Genomic DNA, 19,288 nt, shown 5'->3' on the forward strand with positions numbered 1-19,288 from the left:
CAATATTGTGTAGTAGCTGCTTGGTGGTTGACTTCATCTCTGGAGAAGTTTTACCTTCCTCTTCGATTGGGTGGTAATTTGATTTCTCCAAAAGGCTAGTTCAATTTCTCTCAATCAAGTAGAAAATCGATTTCTCTACACAAGTATCACTAGGAGTTTTATTGGGGGCTAAGGGGTACAATAGAAATATTTGCTAAAAATTAAGTATAAAGAATTTGTTTTTAGCTTCCAGTACATTAGTCCCGTTAATTTTACCAATTTTCGTCAGGATTACAATTTAGTTCAAAATATGAGGTATCGCATTGTATATTTTAAAATCATAGGGGGCTTATTTGTATATTAGGTTTAGCACAGGGGTTTTTTTTATTTTTTACCCTAAAAAAAATGTCACAGCAACAAATATAATTTCAAATATTAAATTTTCAATAGCTACAACTCAAGCCAAGCCCTTCTCCCACATCAATTTAAAGATATAGTCGTATCGGTCTGAATTAGAACTTCTAAGGAACACAACTCATTTCTCCTCTCTATCACTGTTGGCATAATTGTAGTTAGCATGTATTCTCCAATCGTCGGGAATCTTTATTGTGTTGATCACGTTCTGACATTGGATTACACTATATAGGGACTCAAACTCCATCCTACTCCGTCTGTCCTCCAGTGCAAGTTCGGAGTAGTTTCCAATTTTACTAATAGCATCCTCAAGACCAGTAGATGACCTTGTTGATTTTGACCCTCTAGTCCCCTCCAGCTCACCGCTTGTCCCTAGACTTGAGACTGGCCGTTTTCCTCCCACAGCCCCTGGGACTGGACGAATATAGTAGATATCATCTTCATCCCCTTGTTCGCCCATGTCCTCAGGATGATCGTTCCTCGAGCTAGAAGCTTTACCTTTTCCCTTCCGACTTCTAGCAGAAGTGTTGGCCTTTTGACGACGAGGCGGTTTCGGTGGAACTATCTCGCTTGCAGATTGGGCACGACTCTCTGTGGTGTGTTTTTCAAACAATATTGGGGTCAGCCGATCATACTAGTAGCATGAGTTCTCTTTTTCGAATTCAGCATATGAGGAATTGGTTTAATGAAAAGCAAAATAGCAGTCAGCACCAAGAAATTTTGCCCAAACTACTATATAACTACTTGCCAAACTAACAGGATAGTTAATGTATCAGATAAGTATAAATCTGAAGCAAACTAGTAACAATAGAGCAAGAGACAGCACAAAGGGAAAGCCAGCCTCATCCCCTGCTAAATAGCAGGTATGAACTACCCGGGAATCTCCATATACTATTTGCACATTAAAGCTATTATATCCAACGAACAAGCAATTGAAGGGTCCCGAGACCGTCTACTAAATTTGGTATTAAATAGTATTCAACAACACAAATAGCAATAGCTGAACTAAATGTCTAGTTCCATCAAATTTTTTAATGTAAGAATCAGCTGACAAGTTAAAAAAGCTGCAAAATCTACCAAGCTTTACAAGAATCAATCATATTAATACACATAAAAAGAAAGGTAAACAGCAAAGCTTTTTCCCGTATGGTCATTATACACATGAACTTAAATGTCCTCCTAGCACAATTTCCTTTGTTTGAATATTTTCCTAATTGAAGATAGGATATATACAGAGATGTTGAAGCAGCAGTGACCAAAACACATAGCATATATTACCATACTAATACATCTCCTATAGTAATGCACTACCCTTATGGCCAAAGTGTGACACTGAGTTTGAAGCAGGTCTGAATATCTATTTTTGGTCAACACCAAATGTTGAGCATGTGATTCCCTAACTCATTTGTCAACAGTTTGCTCAAATGAACAAGTATTCATTTCAAGAGCATTCTAAGTAAGTAAATTCACAAAATTAAAGGCAGTTATAAGTGCATAACTGCACCAAGCTTTCCCAATGTTCGTCATCAGCAGTGAAGCAGTAGCTATCCGTAACCCACCCAATCCTGGTCTCTGATTTTGAGGATATCCCACACAGATTATAGGACAAGTCCTATTTTTTCTTGATGTGATAGAATCTGGTCTGTAATTGCTGCCCAGTGATAGTCATGATGCCATTACTGACCAAATGGCCTGCCAACATATCATAGTTCATCTCAAGCGACTTCTTATTGTCCCACCAGTTATTTTCCCTAAAGCTAACATAGGCTATCATAAAAGCTTCGTCAATTGCATTGGTCCATTGAATCCTAGAAGCCATTTGCTGAAATATGTGGAAAGAAAAAAATGTATGAGCAGGCTGGATATTAGAAAATAGTTTGAAGTGCTTTGGAAAATAGAAATCGATAAATAATAGTACGAGAACAAAGGTGTTGGATGAAGTACGAATTTACTTGGTCAACGTAGGTGGAAAGGCAATTGATGTAATTGTTGAAGGCAGTTGAAGAACGGGAGGAGCAATCGAAAGTACAGCTAACAGGTGAAGCTACAAAATTCCAACAACAACTAGTAAAACTCATGTAATTGGCAGGGAAAATGAGTACAAAATACTTATAGACAATGGAAGAGGGACATACAATCGCAAGAAGGCTTCTTCCTCTTGTCAGAGGTCATAACCGAAGATCTAACAGCGTCAGCACCAAGTAATGGCAGCAGCTAGACATGTATATTATTATTCATCAGTTCTAAAGCTTACCAAGTGCATGAAAGAAATGCTTGGCTGACAAGTAAATACAATAGCAAGTAGATGAACTGTAATTGAGGACGATGAATCTCACTGACTTAATTTTTTGTTAGGTTTGTCCCCCCTTATAGATAAAACAATTAAGAATAGTACCAAAAGGCACTTAAAACTTGGAGTACTAAAGATTAATTTTTTTGCATTTTTTTGTTGTGGATGCATTTTTTTGTTGTGGATAAGGATATTGTGAAAGGACTGACAAACCAAGAGAGTAATTTTGAAAGTTAAATGGTAATGGTGGGTAATACACGAGCTATTTTTGCCTTGACTTATTAATTTGGTATTACAAAAGAAATTCAATTCTCTTTAGTGGATACATTTGTGTGCATTGTGTATAGTATGAGCCTTCATATACGCAGAATTAGTGTAGCATAACTCAAAATCAATATATTTATGTTGTTTTCACATTAATACTAAGTAGAAAATCGCCTCCATAAACAACAGATGCTGACTCAGCTATTGACAACTACAATTGCTTTAGGCTTTTTGGCAACCTTCTGGAGATTTGCTTTAGAATGATTTATAGCTTTGACAAATTTTGTTTTCCAAGGCTAAGACATGGACTTAAATTCGTAAAGGCTTTTTCCTCAAGCAATAGCTTGTTGAAACTTTAACAATTAGCAACCTCTTCAAGATTTGAAATTGCTGAAGTACAAATGAAAGCGTTGAAGCTATTTTCCTATCCCAGTTCTATCAACCATTTTTTATTTTTTGGATTATAATACTGGCCAAATTTATGAGACAGTAAAGACATGCACAGTTAGATTTTGGGTACAAATATTTTGGTTTGCAACAGTTTAAGTTATTAATTATGCTAAAAAGTCTATTTTTCATATATTTCATTGATCTATTTATACAAGTAACTAGGTTAAATGGTCAGCCATGTACAGCTGTATATAGTCTGTAATTACAGACTATATACAGCTGTATTCTTAGACTAATTACAGCAGCTATCTTAGACTAATTACATAGCTGTATTCTTAGACTAATTTCAGCAGCTATCTTAGACTAATTACATAGCTGTATTCTTAGACTAATTACAGCTAATTCCTACCAACTCTCCCCCTCAAGTTGGGGCATAGATATCACAAATGCCCAACTTGGATAGAGATGCATTGAATAAGTTACTAGTAACAGCATGAGTCATAATATCAGCCAACTGATCTGAACTTCTAGTATAGGGAATTTCAATTGTCCCTGAATCAAGATTATCTTTGATGTAGTTCCTATCAATTTCAACATGCTTTATCCGATCATGTTGAACAGGATTATTTGCAATCTTAATGGCTGCCATATTATCACAAAATAATACCATAGGACCTTTTGGACCAAACCCAATCTCCTTTAAGAGAATTTTCAGCCAAGAGAGTTCTGTGATAGCATGATGCATAGCTCGATATTCAGCCTCTGCACTAGATAATGAAACCACGTTCTATTTTTTACTTTTCCAAGACACCAAGTTGCCTCCAACAAAAGCCAAATATCCAGAAGTTGATTTTCTATCTAACTTGCTACCAGCAAAATCAGAGTCTGTATATCCAACAACATCAAAATGTTCGTGTTTGGAGAATAAGACACCTTTTCCTGGAGCTGATTTCAAGTAAGCCAAGATTCGATTAACAGCATTCATGTGTTGATCACTTGGATTGTGCATAAACTGGCTAATAACACTGACTGCATATGCTAAATCTGGCCTGGTATGAGTTAAATAGATTAGTCTACCCACGATCCTTTGATATCTTTCCTTGTTTGTTGGAATCTGATCAGAAAAGAAGGCTAGGCCATGATTCACTTCAATCGGAGTATCTATCGGCTCACACGTAGACATACCAGTTTCAGCTAGGAGTTCCAATGTATACTTCCTTTGGGAAAGGAAGAGTCCTTGCTTAGACCGTGATACTTCAATGCCAAGAAAATATTTAAGAGTCCCCAAATCTTTAATCTCAAATTCTTTGGCCAAGTAGCTTCGAAGGTTCTCTATTTCTTCTTTGTTATTACCTGTTACAATCATATCATCAACATAGACAAGAAGTATGGTAATATCATTGTAGTTACGTTTATAGAACAGCGTGTGATCTGCTGAAGCTTGCTTGAATCCATACTCCTCCATGGCATGACTCAATCTTCCAAACCATGCCCTTGGTGATTGTTTTAATCCATACAATGCCTTTTTCAGTCTGCATACCTTTCCTTCTTCTAGTGTAAACCCTTGAGGAGGATCCATGAAAACTTCCTCAGTCAACTCACCATGAAGAAAGGCATTCTTCACATCAAATTGTCGTAGAGGCCAGTCTAAATTAACTGCAAGTGACAATATGACTCGAACAGTGTTCATCTTGGCAACCGGTGCAAATGTCTCTTGATAGTCAATACCATAGGTTTGAGTGTAGCCTTTTGCAACCAGTCTAGCTTTGTATCTTTCAACTGCCCCATCAGACTTGTGTTTGACATTGAATACCCATTTACACCCTACGGTCTTCTTTCCCATTGGTAACTCAACCATTTCCCAAGTAGAATTCTTTTGGAGAGCCATCATTTCTTCTACCATTGCATTTTTCCACTTAGGATCATCAAGGGCTTCCTGAAAATGACTAGGAACATATACAGAAGACAACTGAAGAGCAAATGTCAAGTTAGCCTTAGACAAACGGTGATAGGATATAAAATCAGAAATTGGATAAGAAACATTGGAAGCTTTTGAAAAACCAAGTCTATCAGGTTCTTTTCGTTCACGAAGAGGATATCTTCTATTCTGATCAATATTAGGATATGAGTCGAGACTTTCAGAAGAAGTACATACCTTAGTGTCAATCTTGGAAGATTCATTCGATAGCATGGTAGTATCAACAAGGGAGGTACTATCATTAAGGGAGGTACAAGAATCAGGAGGCATAACAGTGGTATCTTTTGTTCTCCTAGAATATCCTTTCCCAAAGAGATGAACGGGTCTCTCACTATTAGTTTCAATTTTATTTTCCTGACCATCATCTAAAACTAAGGATTCCCCGTTTTCCTTTGCATTCTCTATACTTGAGATCCAAATCCTTTTTTCTCCTAGCCATTGTTCTTCCTCTTCTCTACTTTTAATCTCCCCCTGAAGAGGAACCGTAGACATATGTCCAGAAAAATAAGACTCATTTTCATAAAATTGAACATCCATAGACACATAGTAGGTTCTTGTAGGAGGATGAAAACATTTATATCCCTTTTGTGAATTAGAATAGCCAAGGAAAACACATTTGATAGCACGAGGATCAAGTTTATCTCTATGATGAGAATGAACATGAACATAGCATACACAACCAAAAACCTTTGGACAAATATTAAGAGCAGAAGGAATAGAATGAAATTTAGATAACATTCTCAAAGGGGTTTGGAAATCAATAACCTTAGCAGGCATTCGATTAATGAGGAAAACAGCAGCCATAATAGCTTCAGCCCAAAAATGTTTTGGAACATGCATAGTAAAACATAAGGCTCGTGCTACTTCAAGAAAGTGACGATTTTTCCGTTCTGCTGTGCCATTCTGCTGGGGTGTGTAAACACAAGTGGTTTGATGAAGAATGCCATGTTGTATCATAAAATCAGCAAGAGATCGATTCACAAATTCACGACCATTATCAGAATGAAAAACCTTAATTTTAGTGTTGAATTGAGTAAGAATCATGTTATAAAACTGAGGAATAATATGACAAACATCACTCTTAGATTTCATCAAATATACCCAACTGACTCTAGTACAGTCATCAATAAAAGATACAAAATATTTATGTCTTGAAGTAGAAGTAGTTGAGAAAGGACCCCACACATCAGTATAAACACATGAAAAAGGAGTGACACTTTTATTAAAACTAACTTTGAAAGGAACACGATGGTTTTTTGCATAAACACATTGTTCACATCTTAAGCTAGAAGTTGAAATATTGGAAAATAACTTAGGAAACATATGCTCTAAATAAGAAAAAGATGGATGTCCTAGTCGACGATGCCACAGGATTATTCTTTCTATTTCTAATGTCCCACTTTTTGTTTGAAGACCTCGAGCAGATATTGTTATGCCTTGATTGTCTTCCCAGTAATATAAACCATCCCTCTCCTTACCAATGCCAATCGTCATCTTCGTAAGATTGTCCTGAAAAACACAATGAGTAGAGTGAAAAATGACAGAACAGTTAAGATGCTTTGTTATTTTACTAATGGAGAGGAGATTATTTGAGAGTTTAGGTGCAAGTAAAACAGAGGACATAGAAAACTTTGGTGAAAGAGACACATTTCCAGCGGCTATGATTGGTGTAAAATTTCCATTAGCAACCTGTACAGACTTCACAGGTGGAGATGTAAGAGAGTCAATGATAGAAGAGTTACTAGTCATATGATCAGTAGCCCCTGAATCAATAATCCAAGTGCTAGGATGAGCAGAAATAACGGACAAACCAAAAATACCTTCTTGAGAAGATGCCCGAGACACATGGGAAGCAGAAGATGGAGTAGTGTCTATGGCAGCAACGTTTTGAGCAACAGTATTATGAGCAAATTTTTTATTTTTCCTCTCAGCTTGCTTAAGTTTATACCATTCTGGATAGCCATGCTTCTTCCAACAAACATCAATTGTATGTGTATTCTTATTGCAGTAGGTGCAAAATCGAGACTGAGAGGCTATAGAATTTCCATTAATGGTAATAGGAGTGCTCTTTTGAATAGTTAGAGCTGAAGCCTCAAAGTGTGATTCTGCTCCCATGGCAACTTGTCTTTGTAGTTCTCGACGAACCATGGAGTAGACTTCTTCTAATCTTGGTAAAGGAGAAGTACCTAGAACACGGCTGCGAACTTGATCTAACTTATTATCAAGCCCAGCAAGAAAAATATAAACTCGATCTTCGGCAATACGATTTCTATATTTTTCCATATCAGCAGCACATGTCATGTCATTGGGCCGTCGATAATCGAGCTCCATAAAGGTTGAGTTTAATTCGTTGTAATATTCTGCTAGAGGCCGACCATCTTGTTGTAAATGAAAAGTCTTCTTCATTAGCTCATAAACTTCAGAGGAATCTGATACATCAAGGTAACTTCTTTTTACAGCATCCCAAACTTCCTTTGATGTGCCGTATTGTACAAAATGAGATATCAGATTATCACTCATTGAATTAATGAGCCAAGATTTGACAAGAGAATCTTCAGCTTCCCATTCATCATAACTTGAATCATCTACTGCTGGTGCAGCTTTTTTTCCATTAATATAGCCCATTTTTTTCCTTCCAGCAATATGCATCTCCAAAATCTTGGACCAAACTCGATAATTAGTGCCATCCAATTTAATGTGGATGGAAGAAGAAGCATCTTGTATGGTTAGAGTGGAGAGATTCTTGCTGTTAGGAGATTCAACATCAGGTTTGGTTGACATATTGTGATGTGATTAGTGTTTTAGAGAAGAAATTTCAGTAGTGTGGGCTATTGAAAGAATGGCTGGAATCTTCAGAGAAGAGGAGAGCAAGGAAAAAACCCCAATGCTCTGATACCAAGTTATTAATTATGCTAAAAAGTCTATTTTTCATATATTTCATTGATCTATTTATACAAGTAACTAGGTTAAATGGTCAGCCATGTACAGCTGTATATAGTCTGTAATTACAGACTATATACAGCTGTATTCTTAGACTAATTACAGCAGCTATCTTAGACTAATTACATAGCTGTATTCTTAGACTAATTACAGCTAATTCCTACCAACTGTTTATAATGGCCAGAAGTTGCAAAAAGCCCGATTACAAGTGAGGCAAAATAAAACAGAGCACCTACAAGCAATTGAACTATAAGTGTAAATCTCATCACAATATATACTCTATTTCCTTTGTTTCTGTACTCAGAAGACAATCAATTCCATGTAAATAAAGGCCATGTGAATTGTGAATTTGAAAGCGATAAATTTTCTGAGTTGAGGCATAAAAGAGGGAGAATAGCCACAGCAAACAAGGAGACAATCCAACAAAGGAAACGGCTGAAATTAGCATGATTCATTCCAATCAATAATTAGAAGACAAACCTAACTCCCATGTGAATGAGCAGCCAGGAACATACCTGCCAAGAGCTTGCTCGTCTAGCCGTGTTAAAGCTCTTTCAAATCGCCGGTCGAAAATGCAATTGACTGGCGAATTAAAACCCAACACCTTTTTCACCACTTTCAAATTATTTTTTGCAAGTTATTGTTGGCCGATCAGTTTGCTGGATTTGCTTGGAGCTATATCGCTTGTGGGATGTAGAAGAAAATTGGAGAGAAGAAAGGTGCACTTTAGTTGTCGGTTTGAGTGAAAAGTAAATTCTCTCTTTCTTTACCCAACGGTTTTTTTTTCTGACTTTGCCTCAGTGGTTGCCACGTCTTCTGTTTTGTTGTTTAGTTAATTGCTTGTGAAAATGACTGCTCACAAGAAGGAATCCAATGTGTACGGTCCAACTCTTATTTATTGTGTACAGTCCAAACTCTTATTTATCAAAAAGGTTAAATAACAGTCCGATTTTACATTCCAAACGCACCCATAGTTTTTTAATTGACGCCTGGTAAGTGAATGCGAGACATTTCACTGCTAAATAACTCTAAAAATTTGTCTAAGTGGAGAATGTTTAACCGTCTTTGCTGAATAACTCTAAAAATTTGTTGAAGTGGCGAATTTTTAACCATTTTTTGAATATTGTATGTTGATATTTTGCATGTCCTATATACATATATCCTTATACTATATAAGAATGAGTTGTAATCAAAGGAGGTTTGAATTTATACCATATGGATAGAGGCTTTTTGTGAATGTGGAATGCTGTGTAGTTTTTTTAAAACTTTTGGTACAATTGGGGGCATTTAAAATTTTGATTTATGGAGACATCTAGATATTTTTTAAATATGAAATTATTTTGCAACAGTTTTTGCATCGAGTACAACTCATATAACCTTATGTATTGATATAATTATTGAAATGGTGTTATAGACTCATTTAATTAAAGTATGACTTTTGTTGTGTAATTAATATAAAGACATATTAATACGTTATGCAATTAACACATTGCTATAACTAGTCGTTGAAGGATATTCCTTTGTCTGAAACAACTTATATTTATTCTTGGACGATTTTCAACTGACATATGTAGGGGTCTTTTAGGAATGGTAAAATTGTAAAAGTATTGATAAAATGTACAAGTGTGTGCTACAATTAGAATATACTATTATTAGTTTTATCATATTTGATAACTATTTCTTTCCAAAATATACTATTATTTGTTTAATGAAAAATCCTCCCTAATCATAGGCATCAAACACTCGCGCGATGGGCGGACACTTTCCCCCTAGTATTCTTATACTATATAAGATTGAATTTTGATCAAAGAATAGGTTGAATTTCAACTGCATAGGTGGGGGCTTTCTAGGAATGTAAAATGTTGTGTATTAGTTTAAAAGCTTTAAGTACAAGTTAAGGAAGCATGTATTTGGGTATGTTTACTTAAATGACCCTATTTTAATACATTTAAAGTTGTCATTGATGAGCCATCTGGGTATTGATGGAATGTGTAATTAGTGTGCAACCGTTTTTGCATTTTGTACAACCTTTATATGTTTGTATGTTGGTGTAATTACCGGAATATCCCTTAACTACCAATAATTCCCCTTTTAGCCGCAAATAACCGTTTGAAATGTTGATTTGTCTGAAACATTTGAATGGCAATCGGATTTAGGAAATAAGCCAACAATTTCTCTATCAATGGTAGGAACCCATTTCTCTATCATTTATAATCTGCATGTACCAGCCACAAACGTTGGTCATTTTATCCCCTTTCAGTTTCAGGAGTTAAGTTTTCCCTTTTTGCTTTTGTCTACAACGATTTGCCTCATCGTTTTTTCTTCCATCCGAGCTCAACTCTAAAATTACCTATTATTTCGTCATTAATTACACCCAATTCAATTGCCGAATCGTTGGTATCTTAATGCCTAAATGGTTGATTATCAGTTTCTCCCTGTTCGTATTGTAGGATTGGGATAATTCTACCTGGTTTCATACTAATCAGCTCAGAATGCTCTTCAGTCCTAGCTACTCCTGGTGGTTCAGCGTGAGGTTAGATTTCACCCCCCCAATTTTTCAGTTCCTCCCTTAATTTTGTCGGTGTATTCTTAGTATTTACAATTAGCGACTCTTATCACATTGCTTAGTTGCAAGATAGCATTTTTCGCATTGCCTAACCCCAATTGGTCTGGATTGATTATAATCTTATAGGTTTGGAGCAACAGCAAGAAAGAGCTCTCGGTGGGGATCATGGAATAATGTTAGCTTTCTGTGTTGCTCTACCTTTCTGCAATATCAACGACCTTTAATTTGACACAGTTTTATTGTAACACTGTGTGAATTGATTAATTATATCGTTTATCTTTCCATATTAAGTTTTATTTCTTCTCATAATGTACTATTATTTGTTCAACGAAAAAACCTCTTTCCCCACAGGCACCAAACACCAGTGCGATGCGCAGGCACTCCTCCCTAGTATAGTGTATAAAAAAGAGTTTGTGACTTATATTTGATAAGTTTTCATCCACTTGTTTTAGGGTTAATTTAGTAGTTTAAATCACTATAGTAAAATAGTTAAAGTGAATTGTACAAAAATGTAACAAGCAGACATGTAGTAAAATGACATTTTTAGCCTTTATGTGCTCATCCAACACATAATGTAGATGCAGATGTATTATTGAAGGTTACTATTTTGATAAATTTACCTATTTACCCTCATATGTGGTTTGTAAGTTTTGCATCTGTCTAAATTAGATGGTTTTTGTGGAATCTCTAATAAGTAATCATTTAGAATACATAAGATTGCATTTAATATGTATTAAAGAAGTAATTTAATTTGTTGTCCATACAATTGTAACTCCCGCTATTTAAAATTCTTGCTTTTACTTCCATTTCACTAGAATGCAATCTTCTTTATTAATTTCTTTCTTTTCCTCTTTTAAGTCAAATAAATTGATCCAATAATCAGTGTCCTTCTCTCTCTTCATTTGCTTCGATGTTTTTCTACTTACCCTTTATAAGTTTATGTTGCTATCTATTGTCTTCTTTTATATATATATAGGATTTGAAGGTATTGTAAGCTAGTGTTTTAGAGAGACAAATTTCATTTTGTTATTAAGGTAATGAAATTAGTTATTTTAAATTATGCTTCACTTGAAATCAAATCTATTTACTCTTTTATTCAAAGTTTTTGGTGGAATATTTCTATTTTTCTATCTATTTTCAAAATTCACGTTGTTTTGTTGGTTTAATTTGTGGAATTTTGTTTAATTAGTTATGCTAACGTTTAATTTAAGTCTTCATATGACTTAGTCTCTTGGTTCGTTTTTCTGAATTGGTAAAATTACTTTTTCTACATGTCATTGACTAAGATTTTTCCTCAAATAGATTGAAATGTTGCTTCGAATTCTTTGATTATCATTCTTCTAATTTAAGGTAAATACCGTTGGAACTGTGATTTTACTGATTAAATTTACTTGTTTACAACTTCTTTTTAATATGTGGCTTTGTGTTTCGGATTAAGTTTCTCGAATTTTTAGATTTCTTATTTTTAAAATTACTTGGTTTAGATGACATGTTAATTGCGTATGTCAAGCAATGGTGTAAATGAGTGATCTACAATGCCCTACAATTATATATATATATATATATATATATATATATATATATATATATATATATATATATATATAATTGGTAAAATTACTAGTTTCTTTTTCTTCCTAAATTTTTCATCACTGTCATTTATTCTCCATACACAAAAGTCGCAAACTATTTTTTCTCTTGATGCTCCTTCCTCTCTCTTCTCCTCTCATCCAACTGGGGATGAGACATTACTGTGTTCGTTAAGGGCTAATTAGGACTCGGAAGTAGGTCGCGTAATTGGGTTTTTAATCCGCCTTTGAATTGTTTCAGAAGAATAGGATTTGAGTTTTGAGGTAATTGTTTATAAATATAGTTTAATTGCTTTGTGTTGTTCTTGATTTTCTAAAATTGCTAGGAATTCCTAATAGTAATACCCTAATTTGAATTTAGTCACTAGTCCCTAATATTGGGGAAATAATTAAAGTTTTTATTTAGGATTCCAAATGCTATTTTATTGTTTAATTGATATTCAACTTTAATTTGGAATTGTCAACATTAAACTCTATTATGTATTTAGAAAATATCAGGTTGTTTTCATAGAGAGTGATTATGGACTTTTGACTTGAAGAAGATGTCAAGGAAGAACTAAGAGCCAGTGAAAAACTAACGCTTCATTTGGATTAGTTGTTTTTTGGGGTGTTTTTGAAATATTTTACTGTAGTAGTGTATATAAAAACTTTATTATAGATTTTTTTTGAAATATTTGATATATTGTATGGATGAAATATTTTTTCAATTGTTTTTGTTTGAATATTACTGTAGCATTGTATTTGAAAATCTTGTTTTTGAAAAATATGCAACTTTGCCCCTTCGATGAACTGATCGAATCTAGTAGCTAACACAGTTATGCCAACGAGAGTAGGTAAGGATTTCTTTTGATTATCAGACCCATCACAATGACTCACCTTAGCTACGAAGATATTAAAGAAAACAATATGCTTTTTGGAAGATGAATCTATCAAGACTCAAAAAGGGAACCATTTACCACATTCATTAATACTAGTAGGCATACACGGTGAAATTTAGTTTTTATATGCCTATATTAGTATAAAATATGTAAATATATGAGTGTCGCGCCCCATTTTTTTGAAAAATAAAATAAATCTAGTGCGTTTAGGTGTTAGAAAAATGAATTTTTGATTTGAAAAATGAGTTTTTTATTTTAGAAAAGTAAACAAAAGAAAAGGGCCTAAAATGGGACTTAAAAGTACGGCAATTTTGGATCAAAATAATAGTTTAAAAAGGATTTTTTAGAAAAAATAGGAGTCGCCACTTGGTATCGAGTTTAGGTGTACCAAGTCACCTAAAAATGTATTTTTGATAAAAAAAAAATAGATAAAACCCTTTTTTAGATGACTCCAGATCTTTGATAATAAGAGAAAAGAGTTCGGAAGTCACGGTTGAAGAAAGGGAAGGTAAAGGTTTGATAGAATCATACCTAAAGCACTCTTTCAACCTAACCAAAGTTAGTTGCGAGATTTAGTCGAAAATTTTCTTAATCTAACCTATAGACTTATCACATTGGGATGTTTCTACATGGATGCAAAACCTAAACCTAGAAGGGTATCGAGGGGCCGGAATATCTCTTCGAAATTTAATTGGTGTCAATCGCATTAATTGCGACGTCCAAGAATGACTCTTTGAAGAGGCCACGAATATGCAAAAATGAGACCCAAAGGAAAGAAAAATTATAATATATAAATACACATGACTTAAAAGAGATGAATGCAACATAAAGGGTGCGGGGACTAAGATTCGTGACTAGACGAACTCTCATGATTATACTTTGTCTTTTTAACATAGGGACCTTATTGAAATAAAATCAAAATTTTTAGGGCAATAGTATAGTTAATGAAAAGTACACGGACCATTTTGCAATTTACGCATTAGATTTTCTTAACAAACCAGGCCATTGGGTCATCTTTTTTTCTTTTGTGGGCTGAAAGCCACCCGGCCCATTGAAAACCCAAGGAAAGAAATGCGGACTAGCCTATCATTTTTGACCAAACAGACCCAACTAAAAGGGTGGGTTGGCCTGCCTTTTACCAAGCAAAGAAAATCAATCAAAAGTGTTGGGCTTTACCCTCTTGACCCAATGCCAAACCCAAGAGAAATAAAACAACAACCCAACTAAAAATATTTCTTAACCCAAAACCTAATCCAACAAAACAATAATTCTTCTAAAAAAAATTAGGCTCTATTCATGCCCTGAAATCTGAAAATAACATGCTCAGAAACATGCTTAGGACATCTAAAAGAAGATTAATGCTTAAAAGGAGTAAAAATAATCCATTTGTAGAAGTTTTTGAGCAAGAGTGAAATTACGTGAAAAGTCAAGGGTCAAAATGCAGTTTTTAAAAGTTTCATGCAAATCAGAACCGAGGCTTTCTTCTTCATTTCATCTTCTGCAACTTTTCTTTGCAAAGTATCAGCTTTATACGCGGAAAATCATACAAAACCCATTGATTTGTCAACTAAAATCCAACAGAATATACCACTCATTAACACAATCAAAATCTCCGATACAAAGCCTTTTTGAAGATCAAATAGGATAATAATGCAAGAAAGAAGCCATGAAACTGACTTCGACGAAACCAACCATGGAAACACCAAGAACTACAAGTTATTCGGCCACTCTATCAAAAAGCAAACATCAAGCCATGTTCTACTCTATTTTTAGCTAATTTTTAAACCATCAAAAGAACAGCTTTCCAAGACATAAGAAATCTCAACCAAAAATCAACAAAAAGGCAAAATCCCATAAACTCATGCAAATATCTTAGATTAGTGTCGAATCAAACTAAGAACCAAGATGGCAAACTAGAACCTTGTGAAAAATACTGATTATGAAAATACCAATTATGAACAACCAACCTAGAACCGAGAGAACGCGAATGGAAGCCGATTATGAAAGTTCCAGCAAGAGGGCAGCGAAATCAGGGATGACAAGATGGCAAGTTTGAGGTCAGATTCGAAGGATTTCTAGTCATTTTTTCCACAGAGTTTCTGAACGAAAGTTTCTCTCCTAACTTTTTAAATATTCCAGAAATTGAAATCTTCTTAAAATAAGCTATATTGAAAGAGAAATAGTGGTCGAAACCCAGCTAAACAATCAGCCTCGGTCCGAAAAATTTGCAGAAATTTTTTTTTTTCTCTCCCTTTTTTCCTTCGTTTGCTGTTTTTTTTCTTGCTCCGCCGCCTCCTCTCCTTTTTTTTCTTTTGGGCTGCGTTTTATTCCTTTTATAGGAACCGTAACCTCCCTTCCACCCTAAAATTAATGGGGTGGATTGAGTTGCAAATTCATGGCTCTTTTGAGCCATTAGATTCACTAAACTTCTAGATTTTTCTGGTAGAAATCAAGGGAGTGAGGTGGCAAAGGGTTAGGGAAAGAGAAAGAGACAAAATGAGTGGAATTGAAGGCCAAGAAATGGCCTCTGCAATTTTCCTTGACCGTCCATAGGGTACGAAGCCATGAATTTTTTTTTCTTAACTGATTTCTGATTTTGTTTTGTTTTGTTTTCTTTTCTTTTCTGCTTTTCTCTTCTCTTCTTTTTTCGATTTTTCTACAATGATGTTTCTCAAGAAATAGAAAATGAAACAAAATAAATTAAAATTGAACTAAAATAAACAAAAATAGGAATAAAATGAAGAAAAATAAGAAAAATAAAATGATGAAATTTTGGTGTCTACAATGAGATGATATTGTTTATTGTGAAATGAGTTATACATGGTAGGAAAATTTATGTAATATAATAATACCACTTAAGAATTGGAAGAATTAGCAATGAAGATGCAGCCAGTCCAATCAAAGTTGAATAGAAATAATAAATATGTAGCCACTCCACTTGAACTTTAATAGAAAGTAGAAAAATGAACCGATAGTTTCGACTACTTTCTCCACTATCTAGAAACAATCTAATTATGTCCATAAACTTCTATGAACTTGTGGCTTTTGTTGGATACAATTCCTTTCAAATTACAAGAGTTTAGCCAAAAGATGCTCTATTAAAATCTCTTAAGACCACACAGCTGTTGGTCAAGGACCATCAACCAAAAGATGCAGAAAAGTTTATAAATACATTAGGTAACACAAACTCATGGTTAATGCATAAGAGAAAACAAAATGCACATGAATATGCTTGATCAAATGGCAAACATTTGAAGAAACTAATATAAAGTCTTACATCACTACAAAGTTTTTAGCAAAAATGAAACACCTGCACGGAAGCAAAATTGCACCACTTACATACAGGTTGCATATACAGTTAGCAATTGAAAAGAAGACTATTATTCTACATTCCTCTATTTCACAACTAAAGCATACTTACTATATGTGAAAGAAATACACTTTAGTAAGTACAAACCACTAAACAATAAGTTTGACACATTGCTAAGTTGCCATAACAAGACGAAGTGGGTCAAGATGCATTGAAACCTCAGTACTACCACTTTAAAAGTCCACCATCAATTTTCTCCTGTCAAATATATTCGTTGATCTAGATATATGCTATTCTCTACCCATCCTACTAAATGATGGCAGGGAACACTGATCATCCCACTCATACAAGTGAAGAACCAACAATACAAAAAATACAAAGCATGCTGCAAATATTTAGTCCACATTTTAAGACTACAAAAGGTAGCTTCTGATATTTATGAAGTCTGACAATATATACTTGAACATAATATAATATATACTTGAATCTCATAACTAGAGTCCAAACAAGACTTTTTTTTATGAAATTTTATCAAAATTATAATTACTAACACCCTCAAAGCTGACAATGTGGTGTATAAGCAACTTCTTATTCTCAAAATTAAGAACCATTTCAATTATTTCTTCATGCTTACCATTTCATCACCGCCAGTAGCCACTGGTTTATGGTTATCAGTCTATAGAAAATAATTGAAAGAGATATCAATCAATGAACGTGTTTTGTCAATATGTTAAAGAGGCAAAATTAAGGTTTTAATAATTCATGTCTATATTTACAATAGCAAAGGGACAGACAAGTGTGTCCAAATAGGAGTGCTCATAAGACAACATATATATTTCAAATTTAAGCATTAAAAGCACAATGAGAGAATAAAAATTGATATTATCAGCATAGTTTAAAATCTCCAATCTACATAAAGAATGCATTGCTCTCATTAGCTTCCATCATACAAAAAAATTGAATTATGTTTTTAATTTCACTTTTCAACCAATAAAATATGCATGAAAGATCAAATTCTTAATTGCACAAAAAAATAAATCCATCTAATTTTAGTAGTTTTAGAAGTTAATTTTTATTTGGTAATTAAATTAGGATTGGTATCAAAGTTGGTTTGGGAAATAAAGTTAGATTGTGTTTAGGTGTTAGTATTGGAATAAGTTTTACAATTTTGTTTATCTATTTAAGGACTTATAAGGCCACAATTGTACTTGAGGAAAATCAATTTGCTAAATAAATTTCTTTTATCCTCTTGTGCCTGCTTACTAGTCTAGTCCCGCGTACCTTTGTATCAATTTACTAATCACGATTATTTAACATGGTTGTTGTAGTGATTTGTGGCCTCTCATTTCCATACATTCTCGTACAATTTGTATTGCAAATATAAAAAATAAGCCTTCAAAATTTTAAGGTCGAAATTACTTCTGCCGTATAATTTTTTGTACTAATAAGTGGTTTTAGATCTCTATGTTCAAGAGTTTGATCCTGAAATATCTGTAGCGCTTGGAGTTTGGACAACAGTCTAAAAAGAGTGACTCTGTCGAGATTGTTGGTGTTGCATAGTGATCAGAAAAACGATCCTACCAAATTGTTGATTGCCCATAGTGGAGTTCGATTAAGTTTGAAGTCATGGAGACAAAGAAATTCAAGCAGGGAAAGAAATATATTTGTAAAGGTTTGTAAATTGTTTTGAATTGCCATGGAATGAGAATTTTTTTATGGTGAAAAATTTAAAGTTTTACACATACTGAGTGGTGAAGAAGAAATATCTGAATGGTCAAAAATAATACGAAAATATCTTAAAATGTGGTTTGGGTGAATTTCTTGATATAAGTTTGAATAACTGTTCATCAAAAGAAATTGAGAAAAGGGAGACTAAATTATTTTTCAAAATAATGTGAAAATCAATGGTTGAAGAGTTTTATAGATGACTTATACTTTGTTCTCAGTCACTTCAGTGATTTTGGTCATATTTCTTTTATATTTTGGTGATAGAATTTTCATATGAATCTTGTCCTAAGTCAAAAATTGGTCTGGAATGAAAAGTTAATGTAGAAGAAAATATGTTTGTTGATGATGAGAAAATATATAAAGATTTTGATATGGTTGAAAATTTTGATTTACATACATTATTTAGGGTGATTGATAAAGAAAAATCTGTTAGTGAATGCACCAATTTGGTTATGGATGGAGATGTAAAAGAAATTATTGGTACTTGTGGGATGGATGAATCTATTGCAATCATGAAATTAGGAACTTTTGTGGTGAAAATTATTTGAAGAAAAAAGGCATGATTTATTGGTTACTGAAAATTATATGGTTGCTTTTCATGTGGAAAAGTATTATTGTGCTTCTAATGGTGAATGGGATAATATGAATGAGTTTTTTTTACCAAGGAGAACTAGTTGCCAGATTGCATATAAAGTACAAGTCTTATCCACTTGCACGTATGAAGATGAAAATAAAAAATAATGAAAAGTTGGAGTTGTTTATCGTCTACACTACTAGGGACCTTGCAATGATGATTCAAGCTAGAGATGGCATTCGATCCGATTACAAAAAGAGGTTGATTTAAGGGAAACAATGTTGAAAAATAATAATAAATCAAGCTAATTTTAGAAGTTTTAAAAATTGATTTCTTATTTGATAATTAAATTAGAGTTGGTATTAAAGTTGGTTTAGGAAATAAAATT

The 19,288-nt window shown here is 33.8% G+C and overlaps 1 long non-coding RNA gene across 1 annotated transcript; it reads right to left on the reverse strand.

Annotated features, from left to right (window-relative positions):
* Positions 1 to 385: 385 nt before the first annotated feature.
* On the reverse strand, positions 386 to 8,967 carry LOC140011439 (uncharacterized). Its single transcript, XR_011818594.1, has 4 exons — positions 8,771 to 8,967; positions 2,529 to 2,607; positions 2,346 to 2,437; positions 386 to 2,215 (listed from the first exon to the last, which is right to left on the reverse strand). It is a non-coding gene; the product is annotated as an uncharacterized lncRNA (long non-coding RNA).
* Between the last annotated feature and the right edge of the window lie 10,321 nt (positions 8,968 to 19,288).

This window comes from Coffea arabica, chromosome 7e, assembly GCF_036785885.1.
Source record: "Coffea arabica cultivar ET-39 chromosome 7e, Coffea Arabica ET-39 HiFi, whole genome shotgun sequence".
Lineage (NCBI taxonomy): Eukaryota > Viridiplantae > Streptophyta > Magnoliopsida > Gentianales > Rubiaceae > Coffea > Coffea arabica.